We start from the raw sequence: 23,729 nt of genomic DNA, 5'->3' as shown, positions 1-23,729 counted from the left end.
CGGGATTCGAACTTCCATTTTTGCGAATCTAATTCTAAACCTAAGAATATGATTACTTGTGTTGGGCCTTCGGTCTTCTCGTCGGCAAGCGGCACACCTAGCTCTTGCATGACTGACTGAAATATCTGCATGATGCTTTACAAAACTTTTTCCTTATTTTCACCGCCTTTAAAAAATCATCAAGATAATGTATAATGTGTCTTGATTGCGTTTTTTTTTTTTTACACAAAATTCTAAAAAAGTAGAAAATTTTCAAAAAAACTCGGGGAAATACTGCAGCCAAATGGTAAAGCTTTATCGAAAAGATTTTGTCCTTGAACTTGAAAACCCCAATAGCTCATAATCGCGGGATGAATAGGTAAAAAACCTGAACGCGTTTTTTATGTCCTTTTGAATAGATAACAGTTTTTGCCTAAATCTTGAATCATTTGAATCGCTTCATCGAACTCTGTGTATTTAACGGAGCATAATTTTGGGTCAATGAAATCATTTATGGAGTGGCTTTCTGGATAAAGATAAGTGATGTATTAACCTATATTCGCCAGGCGTTTTCTTGGGAATAACACCAATTGGTGAAATTTGAATGTTTTTAAAGGACTGCTATCGAATGGACCGCTAACCCCGGCCAGCGTCAACTTCTTTTTGAATTTTACGTTGTGCCCCTTCCGATAATTGATAAATGGATTTGAGATTTTTTGACGTACGAGCTATACGAGGGCCTGTGAAATTTATACTGAATCCATATTTAAAACCATTCAAAAAGATGTTAGCATCAGGGGATTTATACTTTTTCAGCCAAAATTCTAAAACTTGGATTTTTATTGGTGAATTAGCTTTAAATTGAAAGTGTTTTTGCACTACAGGTGAGTTTTCCAATATTTTTTGCGCCTCGGGGACTGCTGGGGTAGCCGCGCTGGCCGCGCCATGACCCACGACCCCGAAAGGAATTACCAAAATTTGCATGGTCTACAGAATTTACGTTCGATGACGTTTGTTGAGGCGGTTTTAGGTTTGAAACCTATATTGCAGTCAAGAATTGTATGAGAACGACCGCAGTGATAACAAACATGCTTGAATTTGCAATTTTGCCGTTGCATGTTCCTTTATTGAAGGGTAAACAAATATTTGCCGGCTTTTGTGCAACCATGAATTGTTTTGAAGGTTCATATCCAAGTGGCATACACCTTATCCAAAGATCATGGTTATTATAGCCCACGACGACGGAACTATTGATTGGCCGCATGCGAAATTGTTGGTTTGTTACTTTCCAAATTTTCCACCATGACCGCGACGCACACTCACGGGTTATGAAAATGTACTGTAAAAGCTCGTGGATTTTATTTGGATGAGCTGTTAAATATACGGACATGTATATAATAAAAGCATCTGTCCAACGTTTCTATTGAACCGATATCCCTCTCTACATTCGTTGGGACGGCATTCTATCGTTTCCGTTATTTGATAATCTCAAAGTACTACGGAGGTAAATTCGGCAAGATCCACCGCACCCTTCAAAAGTAAAGAAAAATTCACAAATTCACCTTTACAAATTTTTTGTTTTAAACTGGAGGGAACGTGCAGAGCAATATCATCTTGAGCTAAACGTGTATTTATAACCTTTTAAACACAGATTATCAGAATTTTATGTTAGGTTCGAAATACCGACCTCATGTACATTTCGTCGCTATTATAAGCTTGTTGTTGCTCACTGCTGATAAAACTTTGGTTCGGATTCGACCTGTCACTGACGGTCGCAGTGTTTTCTGACGGGTTAGCGTTTTCATGACCGCTAGGCTTATCAACATTATCATTTTCTCTATTTTGAATATCATGCGATATTTGAGAGGCCCGAATAATTTGTTCAAAATCGATTAAATTACCTGAAACGGGGTTTTGTTCCCTCGTCCATGGTGGTCGTCGCCCTTTCTCCCGACCGGCTTTCCCCTACTCGAGGGCTCTGCCGTCTCTGCTCTGGGCCGTTTTCTTGGGCTTGAACTCGCTTCTGCCTGCCCTGTTCCCTCCCGTGCCATGGCCCCCGGGTCTGCTTCTCAAACCCTTTCTCCGTTTTCCTCTCCCTCTACCCGGCATTGCTATTGACTTAATTTACGTTGTTTCTACTTCTGAACAAATCGGTTGTGCGCGACAACGTGGCGGTCACATGACTTTTTATACCGGTTTCTATCCCGTGAGATATCGCGAGGATATCCATGGAAACGATTTAAGCGTCGCTTGAAATATATATCTGCCGTATACATGTGACTACCGTTTCAGAAAGAAATTGTACCAGAATAAATTAGATTAATCGAGAATATTAATCTTTATTATTTTGCACCTTTAAATAACATTGCCCAGCCATAATTTCAGCACTGACTTATTTAAACAAAAAAACAATTTTCTACGAAAATAGGAATAAAACAATGAATTAGGAACAGGAGAAAAAAAACAATTTTGGGAAGCGCAAAAACTTTTGTTATTTATAATTGATAAGGATGAATATATCTATCTTATACTCATATCAAAATATTTATCTGCTCAACTGCAAGGACTACAAAATAACAAGAGCACCGCCAACGTCTGCAAGTGCTGGAAAGTATGTATTAGGAATGAGTTCCAGTTAAGAATTTCTAAGTATAAAATGGGCCATAATTCTGACAAAATACATATCAGAGTTATAGTTCTTGGCCTACACAGTCAGCTTGATAAACAAGTGTGCAAAGTTTCAAAGTTGAAGCTGTTACAGTTTTTGAAAAAAAGGTGGATCTAAATAAAAATTTTAACCAACGCTGAAGATCAAGTGACTATTATTATTATTATTATTATTATACCAGATTTGTTGAGCGCCCTTTTCATATGGAATATACGTTCAAAGGCATTTTACAATTAAACATGTGACACATCGCAGATATGTAGGAAAATAACAAAACATGACATATGCAATCACAAAACTGAAACTGAACAATTTGATTAAAAGCCTTTTTTATAAATGATATATTCAATGGCTTGTACATAATAATAAAAAATAATAGTTATTACAACAATATCATAAATGAACAATGATAATATTTACAGCCTTATTGTAACAAACAGCCATGACGGCACCCCCCTTGAGGTCGTTTTACCCCTATTGCCAATACCAGTGCTTTAAACATCTGGTACGCCCAAACGGGCTGCATATAGTGGTAAATGGTGCCATCATGTACTGTATTAGATAGAAATACCACACACTTCAAGTGAAACTCAAGTCTTGCGGAAAACACACACATAGAACGTCATAACCCTTAAAATGTCAGCGACGAATGACTTGCCGTAGTTTTGTATTACAAAAATAACAATGGCATATTTATTATGGGTAGAAACAGTCACAGTTGGTATCTATGTGTTGTAGAAAATTTTGAAAAGGTGTGTTTTGAGAGCTCTTTTGAATGAATTAAGTGATGAATCTTTTCTGAGATTGTCAGGGAGAGAGTTCCATAGTTTTGCGGTGGCAACCCTGAAACTTCTATCCCCGTAGGTAACCAGTCGACTTTTTTGTGGCACAAGGGTTGTTGCTACACTTGCTGACCTCAGATTTCTAGTTGGCACGTACACCTCCAGTAAGTCTCTCATATACACCGGCGACAGTCCATGCAAGGCCTTGAATGTTTGAATGAGAATTTTGTATTTGATTCTATCTGTATTTGAAGCCAATGAAGATCTTTAAGGATTGGTGTTATATGTTCAAAACGGGTTGTTTTTGTAATAAGACGTGCAGCTGTGTTTTGGACATTTTGCAGTTTGCTCGTTGTTGATTTTGGCATGCCGTACAAAAGAGCATTGCAGTAATCTAATTGTGAGGTCACAAGCGAGTTTATCAGGGTTTTTGTGGCTTCAGTTGTCAAATATAGTCGAATATGACCAACGTGTCGTATTTGGCCGTAGCATGTTCAAGTCACAGAATTAACATGATGGTCTATGTGCATGTTGGAATCAAGGGTAGTACCAAGGTTTCGAACAGTTTTTGATGGTCTTATGCTCGATTCGCCAACTTTCAGTTCTAGATTTTCAACATGTTTGGAGTGTTTTTGACTCGAAAAAAGAATTACTTCAGTTTTGTCTGCATTCAATTTTAACATGTTTGAATTCATCCATGAGATGATTTCTTTTAGGCATTGTTCAACTCGTGTGATTGTGGCTGCCTTTAATGCTTGGTCAACTGGTTTAAACGATAGATAGAGTTTGGAGTCATCTGCATAAAAGTGGCCGTTTAGACCATGGTTTCTACAGATGGACCCGACTGGCTTTGTGTACATCGTGTAGAATTTTGGGCCTAGAACAGATCCTTGAGGAACACTGAATTTCATAAGGACTGGTTCAGAGAGTTTGCCATCGATGCATACTGTTTGGTAGCGGTCTGTTAGATATGATGCCACCCATTGAAGGGGTTTATCGGCGAATCCAAAATTAAATTCGAGTCTGTGAAGAAGGGTGTTATGGTCAATGGTGTTGAATGCAGCCAACAGGTCCAACATCACAAGTACTGTGACGTCACCTTTGTCAAGGGATTCGAGAATGTCATTCTGAACTTTTAACAATGCGGTTTCAGTTGAATGAAATTTTCTGTATGCTGACTGGTTTATTTCATGTAATTGATTGTTCATCAAATGTTCCTCAATTCTTCTGTTTACCACTTTCTCAAGGATTTTTGAGAGGAATGGCAGATTGGAAACAGGCCTGTGTGTTTTGGTCAAGACTTGGCTTTTTTAACAATGGTCTTATTCGTGATATTTTAAATGATTCTGGCACGATTGCACTTTCTAGAGAGATGTTAACAATTTTCGTCAATATTGGGAGAAGTTCGTTTATACAAGATTTCAAGAGCCATGTAGGAAGAGGGTCTAATTCACATGACTTATAAGCTGACTTTTTAACAAGCTTTTTCACCTCCTCCTCTGTTGCTGGACTGAAACTAGTCAAACGCGTGGTATCACATAGTGATATACGTCCGTCTTCTGGGAGTAAATGATCCATTCTGATCCTGGGATGCAATATTAGTTCTGATTTTTTCTATTTTATCTATGAAGAAATCGCTGAACTCCTGTGCTGGTAGTTCTGGGTTCTTGCCTGATGGAAGTGCTGTTTCACTTGGACTGTTCAATAAATGTTTCGTTATTTTGAACAAGCTTTTTTGGTCTCATTCACTTGATTCTATTTTCTCTGAGTAATAATCAGTTCTTGCCTTTTTTAACATTTTGTTAACGACTGCGCATTGGTTCCTATACATTAAGTGGTAAACGGCGAGTCCTGAAGTCTGCCATTCACATTCTAGTTTACGTTTCAAATGTTTGGTGTCGTGGAGCTCCTCCGAGAACCAGGGACAAGATGGTCTTAATGTGATGGTTTTTGAACACAAAGGGGCATGATTGTCAATTAAAGCTGAAAGTTCACTGTTGTATAATGAGACGAGAGTTTCTGCATCTGATGTACTTTGTGACAAATTCAAAAGATCGGATGATAGAATATCACTTTTGAAAGTATCAATCGAACGGAGTTTCCTGTATGTCACAGTTCTCTTTACCGGAGGGGGTTTTGCTGCAAGTGCAATAAACATTACCACGACATGGTCCTTGGCTATTTTTCCAGAGCTGTCTGATAACCCAGGATCAGTCACTACTATACTGCCGAAACTGTTTTATCTATGTCTCTGGTGATGACCATGTCTAGGGTATGACCATGAACGTGGGTGGGCCCTTTCACATGTTGATACATGCCACAAGATTGTAACACACTGTTAAATCTGATGGTGTCACGATCAGAAGGAATGTCTAAATGAAAATTCAGATCGCCAGTTATGATGATATTCTTGTCAACTGCGGCGTATTTTGATAAGAAATCTGACCACTCGGTATCCAGAAAATCATTTGTATTCAGACCATTTTTCTTTGATGAAGGAGATCTGTAAATAACGGCCATGAGCAATGTGTAGTTGTTGATACTAACATTACACTCAATATGTTCAAATGTTGAAAAAGTACTGTCACTAGTTGAAGAGACTACTTTTACATCTATCACCGATCTATAAATGAGGGCCACCCCACCTCCACGCCTACTACCAGGGTGTGGCACATGCTTGATTTTGTACCCATCAGGTAACAGTTCACCTAGACATGCTTTATCGATGGAGGTGCCTAACCATGTCTCAGTCACAGCAATAAGGTCTAGATCATTCGAGATAATAAAGTCACAGAATGCTGTCATTTTGTTTTTCAAGGATCTTGGGTTAATGCAACAAATTTTGATGACAACACCTCGTAATTAAAAATCAGAAAAGCTAAAAAGTATTTGTAGTTTATTCTGAACAATTTCACCACGAGGAATTTCCATTAATGATTTTTTACTTTAATTTGACAGTGACAGTCAAATATCAAGGTTGCTAAAGCAATTGCTGGCTTCTGCACAACTGATTGGAAAAAACTAATGTGACATCTTGTCACCACCGTTGCTTTATTGGGCAAAAACATTATTTTCAATTTAACAATGCCACTATATTTTCCTCTACTAACTGCGCTTTATCAATGGAATAAAGAAAAATATTCATTCTGGTACCAACTGATTTCGCAGATATCGTGTAATAAGTCTAAATCGGTATAAATTTCTGCTTCAAGATAGTTGCTAATTTGTTTACTAAAGAAACGGCAACACGTCAAGATAAATTGTCTGCAGCACGCAAAATTTACTTACGAAATATTATATTTCATTTTGTGATTTGTCGCTGAATAAAATCATTGTTTGGAGTGCAGATGCGAAGGAATTATATAATGTGGTCACAGCTCGAGTGATATAATAGTATATTCTGAACAAAAATGATTTTATTCAAGAACAAAGCACTAAATGAGATATGAGCCACACCATGAGAAAACTAACATAGTGCATCTGCGAACAGCATGGATCCAGACAAGTCTGGTCAGGATCCATGCTGTTCGCTTTCAAAGCCTATTGCAATTAGAGAAACCATTAGTGAACAGCATGGACGCTGACCAGACTGGGCGGATACGCAGGCTGGTCTGGATCCATGCTGGCAGGAAATGCACTATGTTGGTTTTCTCATGGTGCGGCTTATATATTATTTCTATTTTAACACATTAACAAGGATTTTAAAGTACATTCTTGACAACATCCAGTAATATTTACCTGTTTTCTGTTGATTTCTTTTCTAGCGCACCGCAATGCTGTTTGACGCTATGATGTAATAATTGTGATGTCAGAAAAATGAATTGTTGTTTAATAACACACAGCCTTCTTTGTTAAATAGGAAAATGAATCAGGTCACGTTAGAATAAACTAGAAGATGCTTTTGTAAAAAAGCGCATGTCTCCCCCATTTCAAAGTCGTATAGGCAAGAAGTCAATAGGGGTCAGGAGCGAAAGTCAAAGAGACACTGATGGTTGGCTGCAACAGAGATCATCTACTTGGCATGTCCAGTCATCCCGCTAAGTTTCAACACTCTTGGCCTAGTGGTTCTCAAGTCACTGTTCAGGCTCCTGTGATCTTGACCTTTGATCAAGTGACCCCAAAATAAATAGGGGTCATCTACTCTGCATGTTCAATCATCCTATGAAGTTTCAACATTCTAGGTCAAGTGGTTCTCAAGTTATTTTTCGGAAATGATTTTACATGACCAGGCCCCTGTGACCTTGACCTTAAATAGACTGACCCCAAAATCGATAGGGGTCATCTACTCTACATGTTCAGGTTACAACATTCTGGATCAAGAGGTTCTCAAGTTATTGATCGGAAAAGGTTATCAATGTTCAGGCCCCTGTGACCTTGACCTTTAACAGAGTGACCCCAAAAACAATAAGGGTCATTTACTCTGCATGACCAATCATCCTATGAAGTTTCAACATTCAGGGTCGAGTGGTTCTCAAGTTACTGAGCGGAAACGGTTTTCCATGTTCAGGCCCCTGTGACCTTGACCTTTAACAGAATGACCCCAAAATCGATAGGGGTCATCTACTCTGCATGACCAATCATCCTATGAAGTTTCAACATTCTGGGTCAAGTGGTTCTCAAGTTATTGATAGGAAATGGTTTTCAATGTTCAGGCCCCTGTGACCTTGACCTTTAATGAAGTGACCCCAAAAACAATAGGGGTCATTACTCTGCATGACCAATCATCCTATTAAGTTCCAACATCCTGGGTCAAGTGGTTCTCTAGTTATTGATCGGAAATGGTTTTCAATGTTCAGGCCCCTGTGACCTTGACCTTTCATAGAGTGATCCCAAAAACAATAAGGGTCGTCTACTCCAGCAGCCCTACAATCCTGTGAAGTTTGAAGATTCTAGATAAAATGGTTCTCCAGTAATTGATCGGAAATGAAGTGTGACGTACGGACGGACAGACGGACAGGGCAAAAACAATTTATATAATTATGAGGAGCAGGAGTTTAGAGATTTGAATCAATTATTTAACTTTTGTTGGCCCTTCCATTGCAGCCAACCATGCACATTTGGAAACAAACATTTCAGTATTAAAAGCAGAGACAAAACTGGAGGCTGCTGCAGGGTTTTAATAAATTTCAAATATCCCAACCTAGGTTTCGATAGTCTGGCCTAGGTGGCAAATATGCTGGTCTTAGTTTCAAATAGCCTGGCCTAGGTGGCAAAAATCTTTGTCCAGGTCTAAAATAGTCTTGCCTAGGTGGTAAAAATCAAGGCCTAGGTCACAAAAATTTTAGCCTGGTTTCAAATAGTCTGGTATAAGTTGTAAATATCCTTGCCTAGTTTTCAAAGTCTGGCCTAGATTGCCAATATGCTGGCCTAGATTTCAAATAGTCTCACCAAAGTCTAAATATCCTGACCTGGTTTTCAAATAGTCTGGCCTAAGTGGCCAATATCCTGGCCTAGGTTTCAAATAGTCTGGCCAAGGTGGCAAATATCCTGGCCTAATTTTCAAATAATCTGGACTATTGGTGGCCAGTATCTGGTCTAGGTTTCAAATGGTCTGGCCTACATGTATGTCTAAATATCTTGGCCTAGGTCTCAAATAGTCTGGTCTAAGTGGCCAATATCCTAGCCTTACTTCCAAATAGTTTTGCCATTTAGGCAATTACTCTGGCTGACTGATCTCAAATAGTCTGACTTAAGTGGCAAATATCCTGGCCTAGGTTTCAAGTAGTCTTGCCTAGGTGGCAAATATCCTTGCTTTGGTCTAAAATGGTCTGTCCTAGGTGACAAATATCATGGCTTAGGTTTCAAATATCCCAACCTATAGTCTAGTCTAAGTGGTACATACCCTGGATTAGTAGGTTTCCTATGTCCTACCCTAACTCTGATATAACCTTACAAAATTTACCTAAAGCCTGGCCTAATCATCATTCTCTAAGCATTATACATCCTAGGCAAACTTGCAAATACCCTGGGAATAATTCTTTAAGATTTTTAAATTTCTTAGATGAAGCATATAATTTCTTGCATACCAAATGCCAATTTCCGGTGCTGGAAAAATCCATCCTACACCCTGGGTGTAAGATGACTCTCCTGCTGTAAATAATGTGCTACGAACTACATATAATTATGTAGAAGCTTTATGTAGTAATTTATACTTTATTTCATAAAATGGAATCCAAATATCCAATACCTTGACAGTTTATCCGTTTCCGATAGTATATTTCTTGATTCAAAAAACGTTATTTTATCAAAAAATCATACTGTTACGCTGCAACTGATAAAACAAAACTGCAACTGAACAAAGTTATTTGTCTTTGAAACGTCATAACGTCTTTCCTGTTTACGGACATTGGTTTTCTGCACTTTGTTTAAATATGCTGCTATAAGAAATAGTTCTAAAAAGAAAGCCATTCGAATGATTTTATTTTTTTATTATTTCTTGAATATGGTATTCAAGAAAAAGATTCTATCACTGGCTGTAGCTGCAGATGGGAATTTACAGCTCCTGGGTAAATGTTTACATGGTAACTCGGTGGAGCCTCAATACCGCCTAAACAGTACCCTCAAAGTATGAAATTCCTTCAGATGGGAATTTCCGGCTCTTGGATAACTGTTTACATGGAAACTCAGTCAAGGCTCGTTACCACCTAAACAGTTACCCTCGAGGCTGGAAATTCTCATCTGCACCCGCAACCAATGAAAGAATCTTATAATCTTTATATTTTTGCAGGTATTCATATATTTCTATAATGTCACTGTTTGCCATTCAGTCAGTATCTTTTTGGTAAGCACCCTTAAGATGGACCAGTCCATTATTTCTTAAATATGGTATTCAAGAAAAAGATTCTATCACTGGCTGTAGCTGCAGATGGGAATTTACAGCTCCTGAGTAAATGTTTACATGGTAACTCGGCGGAGCCTCGATACCGCCTAAACAGTTACACTCAAAGTATGAAATTCCTTCAGATGGGAATTTCCGGCTCTTGGGTAACTGTTTACATTGAAACTCGGCCGAGGCTCGTTACCACCTAAACAGTTACCCTCGAGGCCGGAAATTCCCACCTGCACCCGCAACCAAAGAAAGAATCTTATAATCTTTATACTTTTGCAGGCATTCTTATATTTCTATAACTGTCACTGTTTGCCATTCAGTTAGTATCTTTTTGGTAAGCACCCCTTTTAACTGTTAATGGTACTGTCCAAATTTAAAGATGAACCAGTCAATTATAGAAATTTAGGTTGGTAAGGGTTAATTTTAACCTATTTATATGACGTATGTTTTCTCCACAGAAACAAGCAATGCTAAAATCAATAAGATCCACCTCGCAAATCCACTCCCTTATTCTCACAGGGATTTACAAACGACACACCATCACAAGAAAACCAGCAAGAAGCTAGTGTTCTAAGAAAATTATACTGGGTCTCTATGCTAATATGATTTACCATTGATGGGAGACAGCAAAATCTGTTAAAGCAACATTTTATAGTAATTTGATTTATGCTAGCTGAAGCAGTTTCTTCTAAGGTTTCATGTGTTTTTTTTCTAACATGAAACAAGACAGAATAAGAAACATTGCATGAAAGTGACGCTATGCTCTGATAATTGTCCTCAAGGGAATTAAGAGGTGCGTCAATAGATCACTGGTGCCCCTACTTCCTGTCATTGTACGGTCACATGTTACTTGCTGACAATGCAAGAATAATATCTGGGTTGGTGGGAGAAGGAGGATATGGTTACTACAAAACATCACTGGGAAAAAAAAGATGAACCCAGACGAAATGTTACCATGGTTGACCATGGTCACCATGGTTTTTGATGGTTGACCATGAACTAACCTGGTCAACCATCAAATACCAAGGTGAAAACCTGGTCAGGACTACGGTCAGCCATGGTCAACCATGGTGAGATAGATTGGCCATGGTCAGAAAAGATGGTCAGTAGTTTTACCATGGTGAACTTTTTTCAACCATGGTTGACCATGGACTACCATGTTCATGTTAGTGATTTTCACACTTGTCAAGTTTTACAATGCACCAAAGACGCCTGACTGCATTTTGGCTCCAAAGCTTTTCCTAATTATAGAATAGTTTACCTGCATTTATAGACAGATTCAAAGGTAAACTTTCATAGTCTGATTATAATTTGTTTTCATCTTAGCTCTTTTTATGACAAATAAATGACTGACTTGCAAAAATAGATACAGACTGCAACTGTCATGTATTTTCATGACCCTTTCAAATTCATATTTATACAGTTTTTGATAGTCAATAATCACTACGGTCGACAATGGTCAACCATGGTTGTCTGTGGTCCACAACCATGCTTGACCATGGTTTCTGACCATGGTCTGATACCTTGTTCTATGACCGTGGTGCCAATTACTACAGCCATAGTCAATAACAGTCCCATGACCATGAACTACCATGGTACATAAACTGTCAATTAACATGGTCGACCACGGCTTGTGACCATGGTCAAAAAACATGGTCTGATGCAATGTTCTATGACTGTGGTGCCAAATACTACAGCCATGGTCAACCATGGTCCCATGACCATGAACTACCATAGTACACAAACTGTCAATTAACATGGTTGACCATGGCTTGTGACCATGGTCTGATACCATGTTCTATGACCGTGGTGCCAAATACCACAGCCATGGTCCCATAACTATGAACTACCATAGTAATAAACCATCAATTTCGACTGGGGAAAGGAAGTGACTGGGTAAAAAAAATGATTTTTTTCAGGGGAGTGGGGAGGGGAGAGTAGGATGGGCAAAGGGGAGTCTAGTTTCCAAATAAGACCCCGGGTGTAAAACTGCTCATCAAATGAAGTTTTATGCTTCCAAGTCAAATATTTTTCAAATAATTGTGACACAAACTTTTAATATCTTTATGCAAGTTTCTAGGGCTGTAACGAGTATCCGAGTACTCGGATATCCACGAATTAGACCAAAAGTTCGAGTATGGATATTCGTCATTGTCATTGTCAAGATCGTTGGATCGCAATTTTTTTCTGTAATACATGCAATATGTAAAATATTTTCCTAAGTTACTGTTACACCATTAATACATGAACTTTTGATGAATAATTGAGGAAAGACTTACTATGGAACTTTACATGGAAATCCTGGTGACATTGTGAAATCCTGTGTCATGAACTGATCTTTACAAGGTATAGATACTCTTACCTTATGAACTTGCCATACTGGTGAGAACTGATTAGAACTGAACATTTTATATATGAAAACCACAGTAACATTGTAAAATACTAACTTTTTGACAGAAATTTGTCAGTCTTCTCAGATTTCATTGTTACTAAAAGTTTCACTGGCGGAAATATTTGAAATCGGCCCACTTCAATATTTTCTTATAAGATTTCCATTTATAGTCAAAGTTTCTACCTAGGAACAATTCATGATCTGTATTTATTTGTAATTTATGATTGTTAAACACCAGAAATCCATCAACTACCATTGTTATATGCAATTTATCGATCATTTTCTTATTTATTTTTCATGCTGCATTTCAATATGGCTGCTACTGAAATTCTGGATGTCAGCCTCAGAAATCCTTCTATCATTTGATTGGTGGATCTTGGTGGATTTCTAGATTTTACTGTTTTGATTGGTGGATTTCAGATCCAAAAGTTTATAAAAGCCAGTAAGAAATCCTGGCTAGCACTTCGATCTTGACCTTCAAAAGCGTCACAACAAAAGTGCAACAACCGCCAACTTTCAATTTCACCTTGATAAAATTCAACCAACTCCTGTTTGTAAGTTACTATTTGTAATCTAATTAACTGTATGAAGAAACGCTGTTGTTACTATATGAGAATATTACTATAACCTATAGAAAAAGTACCTTTAAACCTGAAAGAAATCTTTTTTTCAGAATCCTGACATGTTTACAGGTCCTTTATACATATTTTTAACTGTCAAGGGCTTTAAATGTAGTCTTAGTGAGTGAAATCCCAAGACACGGGAAGGGATCCAACATATGTATTCCCAATGGGCACCGCTTAAATTCATATGTTGTGCTTCCGGTAGTACATTATGTGGTAAACATTTCGCAGAAAAATACGTGAGAATTTTATTTGTGATTGAATTTTGCGGAAATGACATTGTTTTGCCAAAAAATCTCAATGCAGTGCAACAGAGTAAGGATATATTGCAAGGCACTCGGTCAAAAATTGTGTGGTTATAACTGAGCATGGTCATTAAATTATGAAATATGTCCTGGGCCATTAATTTGATTAAGTTACTTACCAGACGCAGCTATGTTCTGATTATATGACTGAGTACCTTGCAGTATATCCTCCCTCCTATATTTCCACAAACTATGATAGGCCTAGAATGTGGAGCTGCGGTATACATGTAACAACATAGTTTTACACAAGTAAGTGCCAGGTCCACAATATCATATGTACATGTAGTGGAGAGGCTGGGCCAGTAGTTCTGTATCAGGTAAACCAATATACCTCCTGAAACACCCTGACCCTAAAGTATTTATTACATTTTATTTTTGAGTCCGTTGCCCGAGACAGATATTTGGCTCTATAACTCAGTTCACGGACAGATAATTTCCACAGATAACGATGCAAAATACCGCCGAAGATATATATAGAGGCGCACATGAACAGGTAAAGCAAACATGAAAAGAACTCTAGGTTCAAGAACATATAATAACGCAGACCGTATCGGCAACTAATATACTACACACCGAACTAAACATAAATATTTCCGACATTCACAGGTCAACACACACATGTATAAGCAACACATTAACACCTTCGGATTTAGGAGAGATGTGTTGACTCCTAAGTGGAAATGTTCTACAACACCTAATATAAGCTTAAAGCTGTGCTTGTTTATAAGTTATCCCTTTCATACAAATGTAAATATATTTTGGACTGATGTGACATATACTTGGCACATATTTCCTGTTCGTTTCTATATCCAGGTACCATTTAAGCTTAAGATATGTGGAGTTCTAAAAAATCTAATGCATCACATATGTAGCCCATGCACAACATATGTATCCCATTCGGTTTTTCACCGAAAAATATTTTTCTAGCAAAGTGATCGCCAAATGTTTTTTCTTCTGGATTGGGTTTAGCATACGGAAGATTGCGAGGACAAATTAAGCAGGCGCAGGGCAACTAAACAACATATTTCCACCTGTTTATAAGAATGTTGCTATTTTTCAGTTATACCTCTACACGGAGGATAAGTTTTTCTTCATCATTTCTACAAATACAGGTATTAAGGTAAATGCACTTACATGCTAGGTAATGTATACACGGTTGCACTGCATCGTGATTTTTTGGCAATTACAATGTCATTTTCACAATATTCAATCACAAATAAAATCTCATGTGTTTTTCTGCGAAATGTTTACCACATAATTTATTTATGTACTACCGGAAGCACAACATATGATTTTAAGCGGTGCCCATTTGGGAATACATATGTTGGATCCCCTCCCGTGCAAGAAAAGATGTTTAACAAATGTATAAAATAAAGAGTACATTGGTTTGTTTCAATGCAAAATCAAAATATCTTTCACCAAGGGAAACCAGATGCAATATTTTCATAAGACAAGTGAATAAATACAGTGTTCATAAGTAAAAGATATTGTGATCTTTCATGTAAAAGAATTGATTTTTGGTTGCGGGGTTTATCCCGCTACCAAAGTTAACGTGTATTTCTGACAATCATAGCATCTTTATTTTATTCCAGATCACATCCAAAGGATGTTCATGTGCTACACAAAATAGTCCCATTCATGAACAATGCGGATGAATTATCAATGAACAAGCAGTTCTTATTCAACCTGTATCCACTCACATTGAACATTTAGATTATATAAGATCTATCAATGATAAGGTATTCCAGCCCATGGTTACTTCACAAGCCGGGTCAGGCAGAGTTCATCTTAGATATGAGGCACATTAAATTTGTATTTGTTTCTCGTTCATGTATATCCATAAACTGGCATTTAAACGGAAAATAAATCTACCAAAAACCCGCAACCATCAGACATTTCAAGGCTTTGATTTTTTATTCTCATTTTTTTACAAAATCTTACCCATTCATAATTCTTAAAAAAATGAAATACTACTACAGCGCACTGAGGGTGTTTTTGAATGCCTATTTTTAATAGTAGTTCATGAGAAAAAGTTGTTTAAAGGTATTTATATATTTAGCTCTAGTGACCCCTAAAAGGGGCCCAGATGCCAGAATTGGAACAAAGTTTGGAAGAGGTCCTTAAAATGATGCTACAGACCAACTTTGGTGAAGACCTATCAAGACATTCACAAGAAGTTGTTTAAAGGTATTTTTATTTTCAGCTCTAGCAGACCACTTAAAGGAGCCAAGCGCCCGCATCTGTACCACAACTGGTACTGGAACTTATAAATGATGCTAACAAGAAAAATTTGATGAAGAACCACCAAGCAGTTAATGAGAATAAGTCTTTTAATGGTATTTCTATTTTTAGCTCTGAGAGAATTTACACAAGCTAATCACTTCAATAAACCAAACCAATTATGGCAAAGTACAGAACAGAACAAATGAGCTTGCACATTTCACAACAAGTCCACTAACACAAGCAAGATTAGTTTCCGTGCTGCTTTATATACACATCCGAATTGTACTACACATTCGTACTGGTTCAACATTTGCATAAATACTCAAATCTCTGTTATCATGTCTCACAAATCAGCATTGACATTTTAGTCTTTTTAACCAATTGAGACCAGGGAAGCTATATTTTCTCTCTGAAAATTAAACTGGATCTCAAGAATACAATGAATTTTATACAGATAGTTTGCATTAAGGTGTATAATTAAATTCAGAACAGATGACTTTCTCATATGGATACAAGTCTGCATTACAAATTATTGTAAAAGTAGAGAAAACGTATACAAACTAATCACCACCACAATATACCAGACAAACAACGGCAAAGCACCTAGTAGTACAAACGAGCTTGCACATTTCACAAGTCCACTTATAGTGGACGCAACTTGACCCCGATGGTTGACCTTTGTATTATAATACATAATGAGGTACAACTTATTAGTAAAAAGGAGTGTACATAAAACACTTAATCTCTTTGCATTTAAAAAACACGAGCTGCACAAGAAAATGGAAATATAAATTTATGTAAATATGAATTAGTGTATTGGAAAGTTTAAAAAAAAACTGTATACTGTATACAAACTAATTCCATATAATATATACGGCTACGCTAAGCACCCCCTTATTTCTACAATAAAATAATCAATCTGAATAATCAGCCTAAGGTCAACCATCGCGGTCAAGTTGCGACTACTATACCCAAATCAGATTAGTTTCGATGCTGCTTTAAATACACACCTGATTGTGCTACACATAGATATAAATATATAGGGGCTCCTAAAAGGTGCTGGGCGCCCCTACTTGTATAAATTTAGCAGAGGACTTTACATTTATTTATGATTCTACAGACCAAGCAAAATGAAGATCTATGAAGTTGTTAATAAGAAAAAGTTGTTAAAAGGTATTTCTATTTTTAGCTTTAGCAGCCCCTAAAAGAATCCAAGCGCCCCCATTTGAATAAAATTGGGAGATGACCAAATTTGATGAAACTCCATCAAGCAGTTCATGTGAAGTTGTTTAAAGGTTTTACTATTTTTAGTCCTAGTGACTGAACAGACAGACGATGGATGGCGAGGTCACAATGGCTCACCTCAAGCACTTTGTGCTCAGGTGAGCTAAAAAGAAGTGGCAATATATACACCATTCACAATGTAAATGTACATTTTTTTCCCTTCTTTTCAAAAAATCATTACCTAAAACTAATTAATGTACTTTTGATAATGAATGAAATTTCATCATATGAAAATACAAGTAATTTAGTAAATTTTCCAATTCATAAGTTCTTATTCAACCCTGTTTTATAGCACATGATTGTGCTCTAGAATAATTTGTACCTTTTATCTGTTCAATACACCGATTTTGCTGTACGTATTATTCTTGCTAAACTAACAACACAGACATGCACTGTAACCACTTCCAATTTTGATTTAACAGACTTATAACCCTTTTCGTAATATAATTAAGAATTGAGAACTGCAAGTTACAATTACAGAAAAGGAAGTACTCACCGCATGGGAGCAATTAAGTCACACAGTAACATCTGCACGCTTGTCCTTAAAGAAACAAAAATACTGGTAAAGCAACAAAAAAATATCAATTTCAGCTCTATCTGCAGGCAATAGATAATTCTACGTTAGCGAACATTTAACGTTTCCTTTCAAAGCTTAGCTCTCAAAATAAATCAATTTGTTAATGATCTTCTAACACTCATCAGGCTATAATAGATCGTTCAACGTTACAGAGCAGAAAAGCCGTTAATTATTAGTCGCTATATATCTGTGATCAGAGCCGACTCTCATGTTTAGGCTGAACAATCACATACAAATTGATGCATAAAAATCAATCAACATTATTTGCCTATAATTGGAAAAGATATCGGGGAAATAAAAGTTCTGTATAAACATGGTCAAGTTATGAGTAAATTAATAATGGCAAGGGAGATGTATGAGAAGTAACCAGAGACGGAAAAAAAATTTGCCGTTCCAGTATTAACATATCAGTTACACTTTTAATTAAGTGTTTCTGCCTTGGTTTCTGATAGTTCTAACAATATATCAGGCATTGCTCCATGCAGGCACTGTAGCCTGTGCTGCATAATTTTTAGCAATGTTTTTTTTTTTTTTTCAAAACAAGTTTTTTAGTCCTATGCTGTTAAAACCTCCTACAGAATGTACCTTATTCGAAATTTTATCTAGCTACCCCCTGTCCAGTCAATTCTATCGGTCAATCTGGAAAAGAATCTTGGATGACTTGATAGGGAACACAGAAAAACCGTCATATACTGACCAAAAACTATAGACTGCTTTTTGTAAAAGCATACTTATGTCTTCAAATTCACCAAGACTAGAAGGCAGGTTTTGAGACAAATTAGAATTTAGCAGGCGGACTTAGAGAAATTCAATTTCACTGACAGACGAACTACCTATGTTTCACAAGTTTTCCAGAAATAATAGCAAGGATATGAACGAGTTACAGACAGACAAATTTGCAGGAACTGGGTGATCTTACAAAATCATTCACCATCAGTATTAAATACCAGACACTTTCATTTTACTATTTGTCAAAATCTAAGCAGTGCTAATGTGTAAAAAAGCTAAATTACAGACAGACTAATTTGCATCCTAAATCATTTGGTCTCCCTAGGATCATTCCCATGACATCCTTTTACCGCCATTTTCAAGACATGGAATCAAACAATGGTAATCAGCAGACACAATCTTGATCTTTCTTCCTCCCCCTTGTTCACAATATCTGAATGTAAATGTACTTGTACTCTAACAAGAATTTGCTTCTTGGAGAAGTTGCAATTTTCATACTGTATCATAAACTGCATGTGACCTAGTGGAAAAACATAAACTCAATTCAAGAACATGAGGTTTATTGGATTTGTTGTTGTTTTCTTGTGATAGGGAGCATTGGTGTTTTAAGTAATACAGGTATGGGCAGCATTTGGGAAGAATCACCCGTCTTTCAAAAGCCACTTTGATGGAGTTCTACGCTTGAAAGAAATCTACATGCCGAGCTGGGCACTGAACCTATACAAAGGTGAGAAGCAGATTCAAAGTTTACAGCCTTAAACACTCAGTCAAAGGACGGGGACCCTCAACTTGTTTGGTACACACCCAACTGACAGATACAGACAAAATTTGATAAAGCAATTCATGAGAAGAAGTTGTTTAAAGGTATTTCTAATTTTAGCTCTAGCTGCCCCTGAAAGGGGCCACATGCCCAATTTTGAATAAATTTGGGACAGGACCTTTCAATAAAGGCAATTTTAGCTTAAGCAGTGCATGTCAAAGAGACACTGATGGTTGGCTGCAATAGGGATCACCTACTTGGCATGTCCAAACATCCCACTAAGTTTCAACATTCTGAGCCTAGTGGTTCTCAAGTTATGAACTGGATACGGTTTTCCATGTTCGGGCTCCTGTGACCTTGACCTTTGATCAAGTGACCCCAGAATCATAAGGGGTCATCTACTCTGCATGTCCAATTATCCTGTAAAATTTCAACATTCTGGGTCAAGAGGTTCTCAAGTTACTGACCTGAAATGGTTTTCCATGTTCAGGCCCCCTTGTGACCTTGACCTTTGACGGAGTGACCCCCAAAAACAATACGGTCACCTACTCTGTAATTCCTATCTCTACGAAGTTTGAAGGTTCTAGGTCAAATGGTTCTCAAGTTATAAACCGGACATGGATTTCCATTTTCTGTTCTAAATCAATAGGGGTCATCTACTCCGCATGTCCAATCACCCTATGAAGTTTCAACTTTCTGGGTCAAGTGATTCTCAAGTTACTGACCGGAAATGGTTTTCCCTGTTCAGGCACCTGTGACCTTGAACTTTAACAGAGTGACCCCAAAAACAATAGGGGTCATCTCCTCTGCATGACCAATCATCCTACGAAGTTTCAACATTCTTGGTCAAAAGGTTCTCAAGTTACTGACTGGAAATTGTTTTCCATGTTCAGGCCCCTGTGACCTTGACTTTTGATCAAGTGACCACAAAATCAATAGGGGTCAACTAGTCTGCATGTCCAATCATCCTATGGAGTTTCAACATTCTGGGTCAAGTGGTTCTCAAGTTACTGACCTGAAATGGTTTTCCATGTTCAGGCCCCCTGTGACGTTGACCTTTAATATAATGATCCTAAAATTGATAGGGGTCATCTCCTCTGCATGACCAATCATCCTATGAAGTTTGAACATTCTGGGTCAAGTGGTTCTAAAGTTATTTATCAGAAATGGTTTTTCATGTTCAGGCCCCTGTGACCTTGACCTTCAACAGAGTGACCCCAAAATCAATAGAATTCATCTACTCTGCATGACCAATCATCCTATGAAGTTTCAACATTCTGGGTCAAGTGGTTCTCAAGTTACTGGCCGGAAATGGTTTTCCATGTTCAGGCCCCTGTGACCTTGACCTTTAAGGTATTAGACCCCGAATAGTAATGTTTAAAAAATGGCATTTGCTTGGTATATTCTTAAAGTTGACCGTGTTTCGCACTGTGTTGCAATTCTTAAACAACTTTTACCATGCCGTTTTTTATCAATTTTGTGTAATTTATGGTATGTCCTCAAGCTGAAGCAGAGACAAATTTAAAAGTGATGGTCTTTATCCAAAACGTTTGCTGAGAATTCATTATACCATTATTTTTTATAAAAGAAACATCAAACTATTGGTAAACAATTATAAAATTTAAAATAATACTGTCAATATCATTTTTCCTAGGGTGCCTCAAGTAAACGGATTTAATGAGACAGAATTCTAACTCCAACATTAAACTAGATGCCCATGGGCAACATGTCGAGCCCATCAGCTGTCAAAAGGACTGGGAGTTGCACACGTTACTCCGTCTTATTGAGGCAAATATTTATGCCAAATAAAAAAAAAGATTGCAAAAAGTTACAATATAAGTTATTTGTAGTAACAACAAAGGGAAGTAAATCTAAAAAGAAAAGAAAGAAAAAATTCCAAGTCCACACAAAAAACCTAACCAGTAGAGATAGGTTAAAATACACCTCAAAATTGGATGTAACATGCATGTTGTACTACAGAAAAGTGGTCTTGATTTTTCCCTATGACCAGTAATAAAAAAGTTACAATAAACGCTATTTATAGTAACAACAAAGGGAAGTAATTCTAGATTTTTGCACATGACACTCCGTCTCATGATGGTGAACAATTGTGCCAAGTTACATCAAAATCCCTCTATGCATGAAAAAGAAATGCTCCGGACAATGTCATTCTTGTATCAGACCTTTGACCTCTAAGTGTGACCTTGACCTTAGACCTAAGGACCTGGTTCTTGCGCAAGATACTCCGTCTCATGGTGGGGAACATTTGTGCCAAGTTGCATCAAAATCCCTCCATGCATGAAGAAGAAATGCTTCAAACAAAGTTGTCATTCTTGTATCCTTTAACCTCTAAGTGTGACCTTGACCTTAGACCTAGGGATCTGATTCTTGCGCATGACACTCCGTCTCATGATGGTAAACAATTGTGCCAAGTTACATCAAAATCCCTCCATGCATGAAGAAGAAATGCTCCGAAGAGTCATTATTGAATTTGACCTTTGACCTCTAAGTGTGACCTTGACCTTTGAGAAAGGAACCTGCGGTTTGCGCATGACACTCTGTCTATTTGAGGTTTACATTCATGCCAAATATAAACAAGATTGCTCGATGCATGTCAAAGTTATGGTCCGGACAAACAAATTCGGATGGACGCACACACGCACGCACATACACCGAACACACATTTGAACAAATATGTCTTCGCTTCCGCAAGCGGGCTCGACAAAAATTATGGTCGAATCCTGTGGGTCTGTTTTGAATTTTACTCACTTCATTCAAAAATAAACTTGGGGTAGAAGTAAACCTACCTACATTTCTTCCACAATATGTAATCTAAAGAACGAAGGCAAAATAGAGAACTTTTACCGCATGTAACTCTACTCTTCTGTTTCAGAGGTAAATTCACTTTGAACAGCAAGGAATGCTTATCAAATGAAATTTTTCCACTTTCGTACAATAAATCAATAATGTCTTGAAATAAGTAAAAACTTATATTACTAGAAAAAAGGAAAATAAGGGAAAAAAAATTTGGTCCTAGTGGGGCTTGAACCTACACCCCACTAAAAATTGCCATCAAAGTAGGTTTATGTTAGGAATTGAATACTCTTCAAAAAGGAGGTACTCTATTATGGGCCTAATACCTTAACAGAGTGACCCCAAAATCAATAGAGTTCATCTCCTCTGCATGACCAAGCAATTCCTATGAAGTTTCAACATTCTGGGTCAAGTGGTTCTCAAGTTACTAACCGGAAATGGTTTTCATTGTTCAGGCCCCTGTGACCTTGACCTTTAACGAAGTGACCCCAAAATCAATAGGGGTCATCTCCTCTGCATGACCAAGCAATTCCTATGAAGTTTCAACACTCTGGGTCAAGAGGTTCTCAAGTTATTGATCGGAAATGGTTTTCCATGTTCAGGCCCCTGTGACCTTGACCTTTGACGGAGTGACCCCCCAAAAGCAATAGGGGTTGTCTACTCCATAAGCCCTGCCATCCTATGAAGTTTGAAGATTCTAGGTCAAATGGTTCTCCAGTTATTGATTCGAAATGAAGTGTGACATACAGACAGACGGACGGACAGGGCAAAAACAAATTTGGTGGAGACATAAGTATACTATGAACAACAATCATTATTCAATGTACCTGAAGGTCAATCCTTCTTACCCACACTAACAAGTCTACTATAAACAAAAATTGATCCATTTACCTTATGATAAACAATTGTTACTGACAATCTACTGCAAACAAAACATTCAGTCTATGTATTTTTAATATTTTTCATTATTTGTTTTACTCCTAGACTAATAATATTCCACTTATTCACTGAAAAAAGTAAGAAAACTTACTAACTATTCGCTTGACAATAAGAGTAAGTAACTTAACAATTTCTTACTGCATTCAAATTTAAGCACCATCATCAAAAGATTACTTCACAAGTGGTACTCAAGTTTGTGCTACCTTCAAAATCAAACGAGACAATATTCGCTAAGCTTCACTAAGAGAAGCAATAGCCTTAGACATTTGCAACTTTATGTGATTTACTTTATTTTTCAGAGTTCTGCTGAGGCTGCGTTTTTGCGCCATTGGCGCGAAAAAATTATGAATGGCGCAGCAAATTTCGCGTCGTGGGCCTTTGGCGCGCCAGAAAATCTGAAACTCGAACCCGATAACAATCGCTAGTTTGCCGGTCTTGCACGGTAGATAGACATACCTCCAGGGGAGATCACTGTGACGGATTTGAAAAAATAATGTGTCGTGATAATTGCACCATGATTGTATCAAAATGGCGGCTGCACCGAAAGGAAACGCGATTTTGCACACATTTTTCAGTCCTCCTGCCTCTACGAAAATAAACCAGACTTTAGTTACACTGGGGAAAGATACAAATAGAAATGATACATTGAACAAAAGCGACGATTCAACTACATATGTCGCTGAACATTAAACAACAACCCCAGAATCACAGAGTGATCCGACCCCCACCCAGTCAAGTAATTTGAGTACAGCGAAAAAGTAAGAGTAAAACATCTGACAAACAGAGCTTTCAGAAGAAGTTATTGGTTGAGTATACATGGTTAAG

General features: G+C 37.5%; 1 protein-coding gene across 4 annotated transcripts in view; it reads right to left on the bottom strand.

Annotated features, from left to right (window-relative positions):
• The window catches only part of LOC123565021 (paladin-like), a 319,425-nt gene that overhangs the window by 290,833 nt on the left and 4,863 nt on the right, over positions 1-23,729 (bottom strand). For all 4 annotated transcript variants that reach the window (XM_053537674.1, XM_045359004.2, XM_053537676.1 and 1 more), the window contains exon 2: positions 17,582-17,626. The gene's annotated coding sequence lies outside the window, so the exon portion shown is untranslated. The remainder of the gene's footprint in view (positions 1-17,581; positions 17,627-23,729) is intronic.

The sequence above is a fragment of the Mercenaria mercenaria genome, chromosome 2 (genome assembly GCF_021730395.1).
Source record: "Mercenaria mercenaria strain notata chromosome 2, MADL_Memer_1, whole genome shotgun sequence".
Lineage (NCBI taxonomy): Eukaryota > Metazoa > Mollusca > Bivalvia > Venerida > Veneridae > Mercenaria > Mercenaria mercenaria.
This window is presented reverse-complemented; position numbering and strand designations above follow the sequence as displayed.